Source organism: Mirounga angustirostris, unplaced genomic scaffold (genome assembly GCF_029215605.1).
Source record: "Mirounga angustirostris isolate CCGP_5_RB_7025 unplaced genomic scaffold, mMirAng1.0.hap1 SCAF_11, whole genome shotgun sequence".
NCBI classification, from domain to species: Eukaryota; Metazoa; Chordata; class Mammalia; order Carnivora; family Phocidae; genus Mirounga; species Mirounga angustirostris.
Genome location: NW_026991719.1, coordinates 54,471,401 through 54,489,687, shown reverse-complemented (window position 1 = coordinate 54,489,687; position 18,287 = coordinate 54,471,401). Strand labels below are relative to the sequence as shown.

At 37.3% G+C, this 18,287-nt stretch overlaps 1 protein-coding gene and 1 pseudogene across 2 annotated transcripts in view; both read left to right on the top strand.

The window, feature by feature from the left end:
- OPHN1 (oligophrenin 1) overlaps positions 1-18,287 on the top strand; it is a 729,824-nt gene that overhangs the window by 684,801 nt on the left and 26,736 nt on the right. The window lies entirely within an intron of this gene.
- Positions 821-7,202, top strand: LOC123848566 (shugoshin 1-like; annotated as a pseudogene).

Below are 18,287 nucleotides of genomic sequence, written 5' to 3'. Positions count from 1 at the left end.
CTTGCTGGATAGAGTATTGTAGGCTGTAGATTTTTCGTATTCAGCACTTTGAATATATCATGTCACTCTCTTCTGGTTTGCAAAGATTCTGTTGAGAAATCTGCAGCTAGCCTTATGGGTCTTCCTTGTAAGTGAATGACTTTTTCTTGCTGCTTTTAAGATTTTTTCTTTATCAGTATATTTTGCAAATTTAATTACAATATGTCTTGGTGTTGGCCTGCTTTTGTTGATTTTGATGGGAGTTCTCTGTGCCTCTTGGATCTGGATGTCTGTTTCCTGCCTCAGATTAGGGAAGATTTCAACTATCATTTCCTCAAATAAATTTTCTGCACACTTTCCTCTCTCTTCTTCTTCTGGGACTCCTATAATATGATTGTCATTATGTTTGATGGAGTCACTGAGTTCCCTAAGTCTATTCTCGTATTCCATAAGTCTTCTTTCTCTCTTTTGTTCAGCTTCATTATTTTCCACTATTTTGTGTTTTATATCACTAATTCATTCCTCTGCTTCTTCCAGCCTGCTGTTATTGCATCAAACCTGTTTACAATCTCATTTGTTGCTTTCTTCATTTCTGATCGATTTTTTTTAACTCTTTTATCTCTGTGGTAAGGATCTTTTTGATCTTCTATTCTCATCTCAAGCCCAGTGAATATCCTCATGATTTTTCCTTTAAATTCTCCATCAGGTGTGTTACTTATATCTGTTTCACTTAGATCTCTGGCTATAGCCTTAACTTGTTCTTTCATTTGGGATAAATTTCTTTTCCTGGCATTTTGTCTAAATCTCTGCCTTCTTCTTTCATGTATTAGAAAAGCCAGTTATGCTTCTGCTCCTGAAGGTAATGGCTTTATGAAGAGGCTATGTAGTGTCCAGAACCTGGTGCTTCATAGAGACTCTGGTGTGTGCTGCCTGTGCTCTGCTGTTGTGTTTTGGCTGCTCTGTCCCTCAGGCCAGTCGTCTGCAGAGGCTCTCCTTGCCTGCTGCGGGCAGTGTTTGTTTCTTGGTCAGAATGTGGCAAGTTTTAACTAGCTGTACTCTGGTTTGCTTGTGAAATGAGACCTGATACTAGTTCCACTATAACTGAGGCATTGCAGATCTCTGGTTGGGAGATGTGGTGTGGGTTGGATTTTGTGCTGGTTCTGGGGGAGGGGCCTGCCATGCTGGAACTGAAGCAAGCTTGACTGAGAAGGGCAGCTCCACCAGAGAGCAGGGTGTGTGGCTTGGTGTAAGCAAGTTAGGCAGTCAGTGTGAGCTCTGTGCTGCTACTAGCAAGTGCCTCTGTGTGTATGCTGAGGGGTGGGAGTGGGGGGAATGGCACTGACCAGATCCTTTCTCCATGGAGAAGCACGTCCTTGAATGCTGCCACTCAGGGAAGCACTCCCAGAGGTGTGAATAAACCCCTTGCCCCCCACTACATGAACTCCAGGCATTATTCAGATTGCTGTTTCCATGCTGTTTGCCTCCAGGTTTTTGCCTGCTTTCTCTCCAGGAGCAGCGCAGTGCCTTCCTGGTTTTATCCCAGGCAAGCCTGCTGACCTTTAAAACTCCAGGGTTTAGGGAAGTGGTTTGGGCAGGGGCCTGTGCTGGTCTTCTGGAGGAGTGGCCTGCAGCACTGGTACTGAGGTGAGCTTGAGAGAGAAGAGCGATCACACCAGAGCACATGGGTGTGGGGCTTGATGTAACCAAGTTAGGCGGCCTGTATCAGCCCTGAGCTGATTCCCCCAGGTGGCTCTGTGTTTATGCTGAGGGGAGGGGGAGGGAAATGGCACCGGTCAACTTCTTTGTTCCTGGAGAGGAGTCTCCCCGAATGCTGCCTTTCAGGGAAGCACTTTGAGTGAATAATCTCCTCCCAGTGTGCCCCAGGCATTCTTCAGATCACTGTTTCCACTTTGTCTGCCCCCCAGTTTGCCTGCCTTCTCTCCAGGAGCCGCACAGTGCCCGCCAGGCTAATACCAGCCAAGCCCACTGTGCTTTAAAACTCTTAAGCCCTGCTGGTTGTTAAGGATTCAGATAATTCAGCTCCTTTCACTTTCCAAACCAATTGCTTTGGGGAAATGTTCTCCTTATACATTTCCCAGTATGCTCCTCTCTCTCTTGCCCTTCTCCTCACCCACTGCTCCCTCTCCTCTGTATCACCTGCAGTCCCTGTATGTCTTACCTTCTTCCACATGGCCTCTTCTCTCCCTTACATTATGGAGTTTCTTCTGTCAGTGTTCAGATTGATTTTTGGGGTATTTAGGATGAGTTTATAGTTATTTAGTTGAGTTCATGGAAAAGATGGGCCTAGGGTCCTCCTACTTCACTACCACCTCCTTGAATCTGATTATTTTCTTTCACTATCTAAAAAACCTTCTCATTTTGACATAATCCCACTTAATTATTTGTGCTTTTATTGCTTGTCCTTTAGGTGTCATGTCCAAAAATAATTTCCAAGACCAATGTCAAGGATGTGTTCGCCTTTGTTTTTGTTGTTGTTGTTAGAAATTTTATGATTTCAGGTCACACATATAGTCTTTAATATATTTCAGGTTAATTTTTGTGAATGGTGTAAATAGTGGTCCAATTTCATTCTTTTGCATGTAAACATCCAATTTTCCCAGTACCATTTACTGAAGAAATGATCTTTTCACCATTAAATATTCTTGAACCCCTTGTCAAATATTAGTTGAACAGATGTGCATGGGTTTATTTATGGGCTCTTGATTCTCTTCCATATATCTATTTTCATGCAAATAGTATACTGTTTTGATTACTATAGATTTGTAATATAGTTTAAAATCAGGAAGCATAATGTCTTCTGCTTTGTTCTTCTTTCTCAATCTTCTGTTCACAACCTTCTGTGGTTTCACATAAATTTTAGGATTTTTTTTCTATTTTTATAAAAATTCCACTTGAATCTTACAAAGATTACATTCAATGTACAGATGACTTTGGGTAGTAGGGATATTTTAACAATATTAATTCTATAAGCCATGAACATGATATTTCCTTTATTTATGTCTTATTCAAAATTTTCACCAATGTCACAGTTTTCAGTGTAGAGATTTTTCACCTCCTTGGTTAAATTTATTCCTAAAGTGTTTTTTTGAAGCTTTTATAAATGGGATTGTTCACTTTATTTCTTTTTAATATATTTTGTTGTTAGTGTATGGAAACAGTATTGATTTTTTAATGTTGATTTTATATCCTGCAACTTTATGGCATTTATTGATTAGATCTAAAAGTTTTTTGGTGGAATCTGTAGGATTTTCAATATATAAATCATGTCATCTGCAAACAAAGATAATTTTACTTCTTCCTTTGTGATTTAGATGCTTTTTATTTCTTGTTTTTATCTGATTGCTCTGGCTAGGACATTCAGTACTAAGATAATTAAGAGTGGTTCGAGTGGTCATTCCATATCTTGTTCCTGATCTCTTAAGCGGAAAATTTTTCAACTTTTCACCATTAAGTATTATGTTAGCTGCGGGTTTGTCATATTTAGCCTTCATTTAAGATACATTCCTTCTATACTCAACTTATTGAGAGTTTTAGTAAGAACGCATGCTGAATTTTGTCAAATGCTCTTTCTTCATTTGTATAGGTGGTAATTTGATTTTTTTTAACCCTGACCTGAATTTTTTTTTAATTGAAGTATAATTGACATATAATATTATATTAGTTTCAGGTATACAACATAATGATTCAATATCTGCCTACACTGCTAAATGATCACCACAATAAGCCTAGTTATCATTTTTCACCATACAAAGTTATAATTTTTTTGTGATGAGAACTTTTAGGATTTACTTTCTTGGCAACTTTCAAATATGTACTACAGTGTTATTGGCTATAGTCTCTGTGCTGTACATTACATCTCCATAACATGTATTTTATATTTGAAACTTTTTACTTCTTGACCCCCTTTAGCCATTTCACCCAGCCCAAAGCCGCCTCCACTCTAGCACTTACAGTTCTGTTCTCTGTATCAATGAATTTTGTTTTGGTTTTAGATTCCACATATAAGTGAAATATAGTATTTGTTTTTCTCTGTCTGACTTATTTCATTTACCATAATTCCCCCAAGGTCCATCAGTGTTGTCACAAATGGCGATATTTCATTCTTTTTTAATGGCTGGGTAGTATTACATTGCATTTATATACCACATCTTTGTTATCCATTCATCCACTGATAGACACTTAGGTATTTCCATATCTTGGATATTGTAAATAATACTGCAATGAACATAGGGGTGGACATATCTTTTAGAAGTAGTGCTTTCATTTTATTTTTCCAGATAAAAACATTGTAGTGGAATTGTTGGATAAGATGGTAGTTTCATTTTTCATTTTGGGAAGAAATCATATTGTTTTAAATAGTGGTTGCACCAATTTAAATTCCCACCAACAGTGCATGAGAGTCCCCTTTTCTCCACATATTAGCCAACACTCATTATTTCTGGTCTTTTTGATACTAGCCATTCTAACAGATGTGAGGTGGTATCTTGTTGTGAATTTGTTTTGCATTTCCCTGATAATTAGTGATGTTGAGCATCTTTTCATAGGCCTATTGGCCACTATATGTCTTATTTGCAAAAAAGAAGTCTATTCAGGTCCTCTGACAACTTTTCAATCAGATTTTTTTTGCTGTTGAGTTCTATGAGTTCTTTATATATTATGGATATTAATCCTTTACCAGATATGACTTGCAAATATTTTCTTTCATTCAGTAGGTTTCTTTTTTTTAAAAAAGATTTTTAATTTATTTAAGCAAGAAAGAACAAGCAGGGGGAGTGGCAGAGGGAGAGGGAGAATCAGGCTCCCTGCTCATGTGGGGCTTTATGCAGGGCTTGATGGTGGGTTCAATCCCAGGATCCTGGGATCACGACCCGAGCCAGAGGCAGATGCTTAACCAACTAAGCCACCCAGGTACCCCATCATTCAGTAGGTTTCTTTATCATTTTCTTGGTTTCCTTTGCTGAGCAGAAGTTTTTCAGTTTGATATAGTCCCATTTACTTATTTTTGTTTTTGTTCTTTTTTTTTTTTTTTTTTACCTTTCTTTTATGGTCAGGTACAAGATCATTGCCAGAACCAATGTCAAGGAACTTATTGTGTGTGTTTTATTCTAGGAGTTTTATGTTTTTAGGTCTTCCTTTTAAGTCTAAAACATTTGAGTTCATTGTGTACGGTGTAAGGTAATAGTCTAGTTTCATTCTTTTGCATGAGGCTGTCCAGTTTCCCCAACACCATTTACTGAAGAGATTATACTTTCCCCATTGTACATACATAGATTCTTTGTCATAAAATTCAGGTGGGTTTATTTGTGAGCTTTCTATTTTGTTCCATTGATTTGTGTGTCTGTTTCTTGACAATATCATACTGTTTTAATTGCTATACCCTGTAATACACTTATAAATAAAGAATGTGATGTCTCCATCTTTGTTCTTCTTTCTCAACATTGTTTTGGGTATTCATGATGTTTAGCAGATACATACAAATTTTAAGATTGTCTGCTATTTCTGTGAAAAATGCCATTGAAATTTTGATAGGGGATAGTAGATGGAACCTAGACCCAGAGGGTCCAAAGTGTGGGATACACCAGCTGGACAGCCTCATGGAACCTTAGAATGTAAGAAGGAGGGCGACAGCTGTGGCAGAAGTGGTGGCCAAGGAAAGGTGCCTTAAAGAGTCCTTTCAAGACAATCTTGAAGACATAAAGGAATGGATGAAAGAGAAAAGGAATAAAAATTTGGCAGAGATTGGCAAACAAAATTCTTTTATAACTGCACCATGCCAAATAATCTCCAACACTTCTATACTGCTAAAAAACTACCATGACAACAACAGAATGTTAGTTTTAGCTTTGGAAAATGAAAAATCCAAAGTGAGAAAAGCCCAAGATACCATCCTCCAACTTAGAAAAGAATGTTACTACCTCACGTGTCAGCTATATGCATTGAAAGAAAAACTGACTTCACAACAAACAGAAGAAACTTCTCAGAACCAGAAAATATGTCCCTCTGGAATGAACTCCAATAGTGACAACAACTCTGGGAATTTATTTGTGAAGGATATAACACAAGTTCCTCTTCAGGAAGCTCACCTTTCAAGACAAGGAGAATCATTCCAAATAGAAGAGCAAATACCTATTTCTCAAGATAGACTGGGATTTGATTTGGATTCAGATGAAGATAAATCTGTTGATAATGTCTTACCTAGAACTGTATCTGTCCACTGAAGTTTAAAGAAACATTTTATCAATCTATGTCAGTTCAATACCTTGGATGATTTTGAAATCAGTCATTTCTCAGTGCAGCCCTTTGAATCCAAAAGAATTAGATGTGTAGACCCTGAAAACATAGAACAAAGTGTTTGTCAATAAAATAAGGATCAAATTAACTTATCACCAAAGTTGATTGACCCAAGAAGACCTACTAAAACAAAAGAAAACATTTTAGAATATAAACTTGAACAAACTAAAAGTAAGCATAGAGGTGCACAAGGAAGAAAAGGAGAAAAGAAAAGCTAACAGGAGAAAATCAAAATCTGTATCAAAGTATGAAGGGAGCAAAAGTGAAAATTAAAAAAAAAAAAACTGCTTCCAAAAAAAAAAAAGTTGGATGAATCTGTCACTTCCAGTGATGCTTACAATTTTAATTTGGAAGAGGGTATTCATCTCACTCCTTTCCAACAAAAAATGAGCAACGATTCTAACAGAGAAGAAAACAATGAATTTGAAGTGAGCATCTGTGAATCAAGTAGTTCAGGAGATGATTCTGACGACCTCCATTTGCTCACTTGCAAGTAGAGTCAAGATCTCTCCAGTGAATCAGATAGGAGCCCAGTCACCAGGTCTCAACCTAAAAAAGCACTAAAATATGGAGATGAAAAAGAGATGGAAGATTCTAAGCTTACAAAAACAACTATCAGTGCACTACCTAAAACTCACTGCTCACTTCATTTTAGCCTGAAGGATATCACCAATGTCCCCTTGTATCCTGTAGTGAAAATCAGTAAACTTTCTTGTTCTCCAAAAAAGAAAGAAAACCCAGCAGTGTCTCTGCCTAAGCACAGGTGTGCAGTCAGTATGAATTACAAGGAACACACACTCGCTTCAAAACTGAGAAGATATCATTTTACATATTTATGTTTCTTGAATTCTCTGATTTTCAAATAGAAAAGGGATTCCAGAAGCAGTTCCAAAAAAAAAAAAAAAGTATGAAGCAAATACAGTGAAGTGTTTGTTGGATACTGTTTAAATTCATCCTACTACACCTCCTTCTATCTCTCCAAGAGAGAATCTCTAAGATAGTACACAATAGGATGGGACTGTTGCCATGGAATATTCTCTGACTGAACTGTAGATCACAAAAATTTCTTCACAACTATACTTCAAATGTGATGCTTTTTTCCACACCATTAACAAATTTGGTTTATTTTTTCTTTTAAATATAAATAACTGGACCTAAGCCTTATTTCTTTTTTTAAGATTTTATTTTATTTATTTGACAGAGAGAGAGACAGCAAGAGAGGGAACACAAGCAGGGGGAGCAGGAGAGGGAGAAGCAGGCTTCCCATGGAGCAGGGAGCCCAATGTGGGGCTAGATCCCAGGATCCCGGGATCATGACCTGAGCAGAAGGCAGATGCTTAACGACTGAGCCATCCAGGTGTCCCATAAGCCCTATTTCTTAAACTGCCTAAAACTCTTAATTTTACTCAGAATGTATCTTCTACAAAAATTTTAGAAATGAATAATCAAATTAAGATGTTTTAATTATAAAGTTCTGGTGTCTTTATTTTTCCCTTAAGAGGAAAATACTAGAATGAATGATTTTTGAAGACAGCCCAAGGATCTTTTGAAACTCTTTATATAATATTTGAATAAATAAGTCCTTGACACACACAGTAGGGTGTACCCTAAGTTATTTGTGGATCTGTTATACCACTGTTGTATTTAAAATTTCAAATAAAATCTGAGATCATTATTAAAGAATTAATGGTTGCTTAGGTTCAGGGAATAGGTAAGTGACTAGCTCTGAATACCAAGCTCTACGTGTACATTGTTCAGTGATACCTCAGCAAAATCACAAATTGTTGTCTTGGACTTTCAGGATAGTTCCCTAATTAGTGGTTGCCATGTTGGGGTTAATGCAGCTATAAAACATTTCCATCACCACAGAAAGCTCTCTATTGGGTGATTGCAAATTTGGTGTCTTTATACTTTTAATATTTCTGTATTCTTGCTGTAGTGATTATCCATAGATTGTTAAGAATTGCTTTATATTTTAACATTTTACATGAATGTTATATTGTATATATTTTCTTGCAAATGACTTTTAATTCACCATTGCTTTTGAGATTTATCCATGTAGGCAGATGTAGATTATTTTCATCAGTATTTTATTATATAAATAAACTGAACTTATTCTTTTGAGAGATTAAAAAAAGAAATTTTTATAGGGATTGCAACGAATCTGTTGATTGTTTTTGGTGGTATGGAAATTGTAACAATGTTAATTTTCCCAATCCATGAGCATGGAATACCTTCCTATTCATTTGTGTCTTTTATTTCTTTCATTTATGTTTTGTTTTCAATATACAGGTCTTTAACCACCTTCACTGAATTTATTTTTAAGTATTTCATTCTTTTTGATGCAATTATAAATGGGATTGAGCTGGGTGCCTGGGTGGCTCAGTTGGTTAAGCGACTGCCTTCAGCTCAGGTCATGATCCTGGAGTCCCAGGATCGAGTCCTGCATCGGGCTCCCTGCTCGGCGGGGAGTCTGCTTCTCCCTCTGACCCTCTTCCCTCTCATGCTCTCTGTCTCTCATTCTCTCTCTCTCAAATAAAATAAATAAAATCTTTAAAAAAATAAAAATAAAAATAAATGGGATTGTTTTATTAATTTCTCTTTTGATATTTCATTATTAGATGTTTGTATATTTATTTTATAACCTGAAACTTTATTAAATTCAAATACTAATTATATGTGTTCTTTTTTTTATCACATGACCTCACTGATATGAGGAATTCTTTTTTTTAAATTTTTTATTGTTATGTTACTCACCATACATTACATCATTAGTTTTTGATGTAGTGTTCCATGATTCATTGTTTGTGCATAACACCCAGTGCTCCATGCAGAACGTGCCCTCTTTAATACCCATCACCAGGCTAACCCATCCTCCCACCCCTCTCCACTCTAGAAACCCCAGTCTGTTTTTCAGAGTCCATTGTCTTCTCATGGTTCATCTCCCCCTCTGATTTCCACCCCTTCATTCTTTCCTTCCTGCTATCTTCTTCTTCTTTTTTTTTTAAAACATATATTGTATTATTTGTTTCAGAGGTACAGATCTGTGATTTAACAGTCTTGTACAATTCATAGCACTCACCATAGCACATACCCTCCCCAATGTCTATCACCCAGCCACCCCATCCCTCCCACCCCCCACCACTCCAGCAACCCTCAGTTTGTTTCCTGAGATTAAGAATTCCTCATATCACTGAGGTCATATGATACATGTCTTTCTCTGACTTATTTCGCTCAGCATAACACCCTCCAGTTCCATCCATGTCATTGCAAATGGCAAGATCTCATTCCTTTTGATGGGTGCATAACATTCCATTGTATATATATATTACTTCTTCTTTATCCATTCATCTGTCAATGGACATCTTGGCTCTTTCCACAGTTTGGCTATTGTGGACATTGCTGCTATAAACATCAGGGTGCACGTACCCCTTCAGATCCCTACATTTCTATCTTTGGGGTAAATACCCAGTAGTGCAATTGCTGGATCATAGGGTAGCTCTATTTTCAACTTTTTTTTAGTAAAGATTTTATTTATTTATTTGAGAGAGAAAGAATGAGAGATAGAGAGCATGACAGGGAGGAGGATCAGAGGGAGAAGCAGACTCCCTGCTGAGGAGGGAGCCTGATGTGGGACTCGATCCTGGGACTCCAGGATCATGACCTGAGCTGAAGGCAGTTGCTTAACCAACTGAGCCACCCAGGCGCCCTATTTTCAACTTTTTGAGGAACCTCCATACTGTTTTCCAGAGTGGCTACACCAGCTTGCATTCCCACCAACAGTGTAAGAGGGTTCCCCTTTCTCTGCATCCCCGCCAGCATCTGTCGTTCCATGACTTGTTAATTTTAGCCGTTCTGACTGGTGTGAGGTGGTATCTCATTGAGGTTTTCATTTGGATTTCCCTGATGCCGAGTGATGTTGAGCACTTTTTCATGTGTCTGTTGGCCATTTGGATGTCTTCTTTGGAAAAATGTCTGTTCATGTCTTCTGCCCATTTCTTGATTGGATCATTTGTTCTTTGGGTGTTGAGTTTGAGAAGTTTTTTATAGATTTTGGATACTAACCCTTTATCTGATATGTCATTTGCAAATATCTTCTCCCATTTTGTCGGTTGTCTTTTGGTTTTGTTGACTGTTTCTTTTGTTGTGCAAAAGCTTCTTATCTTGATGAAGTCCCAATAGTTCATTTTTGCCCTTGCTTCCCTTGCCTTTGGTGATGTTTCTAAGAAGTTGCTGCAGCTGAGGTTGAGGAGGTTGCTGCTTGTGTTCTCCTTTAGGATTTTGATGGACTCCTGTCTCACATTGAGATCTTTCAACCATTTGGAGTCTATTTTTGTGTGTGGTGTAAGGAAATGGTCCAGTTTCATTCTTCTGCATGTGGCTGTCCAATTTTCCCAACACCATTTGTTGAAGAGACTGTCTTTTTTCCATTAGACATTCTTTCTTGCTTTGTCGAAGATTAGTTGACCATAGAGTTGAGGGTCCATTTCTGGGCTCTCTATTCTGTTCCATGGATCTATGTGTCTGTTTTTGTGCCAGTACCATACTGTCTTGATGATGACAGCTTCGTAATAGAGCTGGAAGTCTGGAATTATGATGCCGCCAGCTTTGCTTTTCTTTTTCAACATTCCTCTGGCTATTCGGGGTCTTTTCTGGTTCTATACAAATTTTAGGATCATTTGTTCCATTTCTTTGAGAAAAGTGGATGGTATTTTGATGGGGATTGCATTGAATGTGTAGATTGCTCTAGGTAGCATTGACATCTTCACAATATTTGTTCTTCCGATCCATGAGCATGGAATGTTTTCCCATTTCTTTGTGTCTTCCTCAATTTCTTTCATGAGTATTTTATAGTTTTCTGAGTACAGATCCTTTGTCTCTTTGGTTAGATTCATTCCTAGGTATCTTATGGTTTTGGGTGCAATTGTAAATGGGATCAACTCCTTAATTTCTCTTTCTTCTGTCTTGTTGTTGGTGTATAGGAATGCCACTGATTTCTGTGCATTGATTTTATATCCTGCCACTTTACTGAATTCCTGTATGAGTTCTAGCAGTTTTGGGGTGGAGTCTTTGGGGTTTTCCACATAAAGTATCATATCATCTGCAAAGAGTGAGAGTTTGACTTCTTCTTTGCCAATTTGGATGCCTTTTATTTCTTTTTTTTTTTTAAGATTTTATTTATTTATTTGACAGAGAGAGAGCACAAGTAGGCATAGAGGCAGGCAGAGGGAGAGGGAGAAGTAGGCTCTCCACTGAGTGGGGAGCCCGAAATGGGGCTTGATCCCAGGACTCTGGGATCATGACCTGAGCCAAAGGCAGCTGCTTAACTGACTGAGCAACCCAGGCGCCCCGCCTTTTATTTCTTTTTTTTATCTCATTGCTGAGGCTAGGAATTTCAGTACTACATTGAACAACAGTGGTGAGAGTGGACATTCCTGCTATGTTCCTGACCTCAAGGGAAAGCTCTCAGGTTTTCCCCATTGAGAATGATATTCGCTGTGGGTTTTCATAGATGGCTTTTATGATATTGAGGTATGTACCCTTTATCCCTACGATGTGAGGAGTTTTAATCAAGAAAGAATGCTGTTTTTTTTGCCAAATGCTTTTTCTGCATCTATTGAGAGGATCATATGGTTCTTGTTCTTTCTTTTATTAATGTATTGTATCACATGGATTGATTTGCAGATGTTGAACCAAACTTGCAGCCCAAGAATAAATCCCACTTGGTCGTGGTGAATAATCCTTTTAATGTACTGTTGGATCCTATTGGCTAGTATTTTGGTGAGAATTTTTGCATCCATGTTCATCAAGGATATTGGTCTGTAATTCTCCCTTTTGATGAGGTCTTTGTCTGGTTTTGGGATCAAGGTAATGATGTCCTCATAAAATGAGTTTGGAAGTTTTCTTTCCATTTCTATTTTTTGGAACAGTTTCAGAAGAATAGGTATTAATTCTTCTTTAAATGTTTGGTAGAATTCCCCTGGGAAGCCATCTGGCCCTGGGCTCTTGTTTGTTGGTAGAATTTTGATTACTGTTTCAATTTCCTTACTTGTTAGGGTCTGTTCATGTTTTCTATTTCTTCCTGGTTCAGTTTTGGTAGTTTATACATACCTAGGAATGCATCCATTTCTACCATATTGTCTAATTTGCTGGCATATATTGGCTCATAATATGTTCTTATAATTGTTTGTATTTCTTTGGTGTTGGTTGTTGATCTCTCCTCTTTCATTCATTATTTTATTTATTTGGGTCCTTTCTCTCTTTTTTTTTTTATAAGTCTGGCCAGGGGTTTATCAATCTTATTAATTCTTTCGAAGAACCAGCTCCTAGTTTTGTTGATCTGGTCTACTGTTCTTCTGGTTCCTAATTCATTGATTTCTGCTCTGATATTCATTATTTCTCTTGTCCTGCTGGGTTTAGGCTTTATTTGTTGTTCTTTCTCCAGCTCCTTTAGTTGTAGGGTTAGGTTGTGTATTTGAGACCTTTCTTGTTTCTTGAGAAAGGCTTGTATTGCTATGTACTTTCTTCTTAGGACCGCCTTTGCTGCATCCCAAAGATTTTAAACAGTTGTGTTTTCATTTTCATTTGTTTCCATGAATTTTTAAAATTCTTTTTTAATTTCCTGCTTGACCCATTCATTCTTTAGTAGGATGCTCTTTAGCCTCCATGTATTTGAGTTCTTTCCAACTTTCCTTTTGTGACTGAGTTCTAGTTTCAAAGCACTGTGGTCCGAAAATATGCAAGTAATGATCCCAATCTTTTGGTACTGTTTGAGATCTGATTTGTGACCCAGGATGTGATCTATTACCATGCTAATGGACACCAAAAGAAAGCTGGGGTGGCAATCCTTGTAGGGCTGGTTTCGTGTTTGCAAATTCTTTTAGTTTTTGTTTGTCCTGGAAGCTTTTTATCTCTCCTTCTATTTTCAGCCTAGCTGGATATAGTATTCTTGGCTGCATATTTTTCTTGTTTAGTACCCTGATTATATCATGCCAGTGTCCTTTCTGGGCTGCCAGGTCTCTGTGGATAGGTTTGCTTCCAGTCTAATGTTTCTACCATTGTAGGTTACAGACCTCTTGTCCTGAGCTGCTTTCAGGATTTTCTCTTTGTCTCTGAGACTTGTGAGTTTTACTATTAGATGTTGGGGTGTTGACCTATTTTTATTGATTTTGAGGGGGGTTTTCTGTGTCTCCTGGATTTTGATGCCTGTTTCTTTCCCCAAATTAGGGAAGTTTTCCTCTATAATTTGCACCTTCTGCCCTCTCTCTTCTTCTTCTGAGATCCAAATTATTTTAATATTGTTTTGTCCTTTGGTATCACTTATCTCTTGAATTCTGCCCTTGTGATCCAGTAGTTGTTTATCTCTCTTTTTCTCAGCTTCTTTATTCTCCATCATTTGGTCCTCTATATCACTAATTCTTTCTTCTGCTTCATTTATCCTAGCAGTTAGAGCCTCCATTTTTGATTGCACCTCATTAATAGCCTTTTTTATTTCGACTTGGTTAGATTTTAGTTCTTTTATTTCTCCAGAAATGGATTCTCTTGTATCTTCTATGCTTTTCTCAAGCCCAGCTAGTATCTTTATAATCGTCATAATATATATGTACATTTTTATAATTTTATAATTTTATAATTTTATAATGTACATTCTGTAGTCTAGTTCCGACATCTTACTAATGTAAGATGTAAAAAAGAAAGAATATGATCAGGCTGGTGAATAGACCAGAGCGACCCACTAGATTTTGAGTGTATTTTGGTCTGTTAGAAGAAACTGACTCACAAAATTTTAAAAAAAGAAAACATATATATACAAAAACATATACAAAACATATATATACAAAAATAAGGGTAAATATGATGAAGGAATGGAATATGACTGTGAAGATGAAAATTAAAAACGATTTTTAAAAAGGAACTGATAAGAAGGTTGAAAAAAGAAAGAAAAAAATTAAAAAGAAAAAAAGGAGAGAATATGATCAGGTGCGAGACTAGAACAAAGCCATACACTAGATTTAGGATATATTGTGGTCTGCTAGAAGAAACTGTATCCGAAAATTTTAAAGTTAGGAAAACTTAGGAATAGAATATGACCATAGAAATGAAAATTTAAAAAGTTTTTAAAAAAGGAATTGATAAGGTAATATGTTGGTTGAAAAAAGAAAGAATAAAAATTTAAAAAAATAGAAAAAGAAAAAATACAGAAAATTAAAAACATTAACTTTGAAAGACTAAAGAATCATGGGGGGCCGTCTGGGTGGCTCAGTTGGTTAAGCAACTGCCTTCGGCTCAGGTCATGATCTCAGAGTCCCAGGATCGAGTCCCGTATCAGGCTCCCTGCTCAGCAGGGAGTCTGCTTCTCCCTCTGACCCTCCTCCCTCTCATGCTCTCTGTCTCTCATTCTCTCTCTCGCAAAAAAAAAAAAATTGAATTAAAAAAAAAGAATCATGGGGGAAAAAGCCATGAATTATATGTGCTGTATTCCCCTAGCGCTGGGTTTTGAAGTTCTTATTGATTGGTAAACTTGGTCTTGGCTGGATGTTCTTACTAATCTTCTGGGGGAGGGGCCTGTTGCAGTGGTTCTCAAATGTCTTTCCCCAAGGTGGAATTGCACCGCCCTTGCCAGGGGCTAGGCTAAGTAATCTGCTTGGGTTTGCTATCGGTAGCTTTTGTTCCCTGAAAGCTTTCCATAGAGCTTTGGAGGACAAGAATGAAAATGGTGACTTCCCAATCTCTCACCCTGGAGGAGCTGTGAACCTGGAGTCCCACTTCTCAGTAAGCCCTCAGAGAAAAGCAGTCAATCACTCCCATTTCCCTGGTCTCCAGCCACTCACCATGCTCACTCGGCCTGTGACTGATCATTTCTATCTCTGGCACACAACCCCGTTCGGAGTCTCTAAACCCAGCAGATTCCTGAGGTGCACTCCCGTGCCACTCCTCCCAGGGGAGGAAGGAGAGTCTCCCTGGATTTGCCACTTGTTGGATCCCTGCTCAAAGAGTAGTGGCCCAACTGTGCCAAGAATCACAGTTTATGGCAACTTCGAGCTGAGAGCCCACTCTTTGGCTCTGTCTTTGCAGCTGGTTTCCCTGCTCCAATACCTGGGAGGTCTGCCACACTCAGGCACCCCAGTCTTTCTGTGACCCCGAGGGTCCTGAGACCACACTGTCCCAGCAAGAGTTCCACCCCCCGCTTAGCCGCTGGAGTGATGTCACTTGCTGTATCACTTTCTGGTAGCTGGCTGACAGAGGCTCCCTCCCCTTGCAGTCTGTCTTCCCAAATATCACCTCAGATTCACGTCTCTGCACACCCTACCTTCCAGAAAGTGGTTGCTTTTCTGTTCACAGAATTGCTATTATTCTTTCCTTTGATCTCCTGTTGAGTTTGTAGGTGTTCAGAATGGTTTGATAACTATCTAGCTGAATTCCTGGGACCAGACTAAATTTAGGTCTCCTACTCCTCTGCCATCTTGCTCCTCTCCCTTTGATTCAACAATTCTGTACATTACTCAGTGCTTATCATGACAAGTATATTCTTAATCTTCTTCACCTATTTCACCCATCCTCCTACCCACTTCCACTCAGTAACCATCATTTTTTTCTCAATAATTAAGAGTCTGTGTTTTGGTTTGTCTCTTACTTTGTTCATTTGTTTTGTTTTTAAATTCCACATATGAGTGAAATCATATCATATTTGTCTTTCCCTGACTGACTTATTTCACTTAGCATTTTAGTGTCTCTATCCATCATGTTGCACAATATAGGATTTCATTCTTTTATATGTCTCAGTAATATTCCATTAAATATATATAATATATAATATATAACACACACACACACAATATATCACATCTTCTTTATCCATTCATCTATCAGTGGACACGAGATGCTACCATAATTTGGCTACAGTAAATAATGCTGTAATAAACATAAGGGTGCCTGTAGCCTTTTGAATTAGTGTGTGTGTGTGTGTGTGTGTGTGTGTGTGTGTGTGTGTGGTTTTTGTTTTTGCTTTTGCTTTTTGTTTTTTAGTAAATACCTAGTAGTGTGATTACTGGATCATAGGGTACTTCTATTTTTAACTTTCTGAGGAAATTCTACAGTTTTCCACAGTGGCTGCACCAGTTTGCCTTCCCACCAACAGAGCAAGGGGGATCATTTTTCTCCACATCCTTTCCAACACTTGCTTCTTCTGTTTTTTATTTTAAACATTCTGATGAATGTGAGGTGATATCTATTGTGGTTTTGATTTTGATTTCTATTTCCCTGATGCTGAGTGATGTTGAACATTTTTTCATGTGTCTGTTGGCCTTCTGGATGTCTTCTTTGGAGAAATGACTGCTCATGTCTTCTGCCCATTTTTAAATTGGATTATTTGTTTTGTGGGTATTGAGTTTTATATGTTATTTATATATTTTGGATACTAACCTATTATTAAACTTGCCATTTATAAATATCTTCTTCCATTTGGTAGGTTATCTTTTAGCTTTATTGATTGTTTCCTTTGTTATGCAGAAACTATTTATTTTCATGTAGTCCCAAGTTTATTTTTGCTTTGGTTACTTTGCCTCAGGAGACCTATCTAGAAAACTGTTGCTATAACCTATCCCAGAGAAACTACTGTGTGTCCTTTCTTCTAGGATTTTTGTGGTTTCAGCTCTCACACTTAGGTCTTTAATCTATTGAATTTGTTTATGTGTTTGGTGTAAGAAAGTGGTCCAGTTTCATTCTTTTGCATGAAGATGTCCAGTTTTCTGAACACAATTTGTTGAAGAGACCATCTTTTCCCCATTGGATATTCTTCCTTCCTTAGTCAAAGATTAATTTACCATATAATTGTAAGTTTAATTCTGGGTTTTCTATTCTGTTCTATTTTATCTGCATCTATTTTTGTGTTAGTACAATACTGTTTTGATTACTACCATTTTGTAGTATAACTTGAAATCTGGAATACCTCCAGTTTTGCTTTTCTTTTTCAAGATTGCTTTGGCTGTTTGGGGGTTTATTGTGGTTCCTTAAAACTTTAGGATTGTTTGTTCTAGTTCTGTTAAAAATGCTGTTGGTATTTTGAAAGAAATTGCATTAAATGTGTAGATTGCTTTGGGTGGTATGTGTATTTAAAAAAATATTTGTTCTTCCATTCCATGAGCATGGAGTTATCTTTCCATTTGCTTCTGTTGTCTTCAATCTCTTTCACCAGTGTTTTATACTTTTCAGAGTACAGGACCTTCACCTCCTTGCTTAAGGTTATTCCTAGGTATTTTATTTTTTTGGTGCAGTTGTAAAAGGGATTATTTCCTTAATTTCTTTTTCTGCTCCTTCGTTATTACTGTAAAGAAATGCAACAGATTTTCCCCATTTAGGATGATATGAGCTGTGGGTTTTTCATATATGACCTTATTATTTTGAAGTACATTCCATATAAAACTACTTTATTGAGGGATTTTATCATAAATGAATATTGACCTTTGTCAATTGCTTTTTCTGCTTCTATTAAAATGATCATATGTTTCTTATCCTTTCTTTTATTAATGTGATTGATTTACAAATATTGAATCACCCTTGCAATGCAGGAATAAATCCTATATGATCATGGTGAATGATTTTTTTAAATGTACTATTGGGATAAGTTTGGTAGTATTTCATTCAGAATTTCTGCATACATGTTCATCAGGGATATTGGCTTGTAGTTCTCTTTTTTAGTAGAGTCTTTATCTGGTTTTGGTATTAGGGTAATGCTGGCCTCATAGAATTAATTTGGAAATTTTCCTTCCATTTCTTTCTTTCTCTCTCTCTCTTTTTTTTTGGAATAGGTTGACAATAGGTATTAACTCTTCTTTAAATGTTTGGTAGAATTCATGTGTAAAGCATTCTGGCCCTGGACTTTTGTTTCAAGGAAGTGTTTTGATTACTGATTTAATTTCTTTGCTAGTTATTGGTCTGTTCCAGTTTTATATTTCTTCCTGTTTCACTTTTGGTAATTTATATGTTTGTAGCAAGTT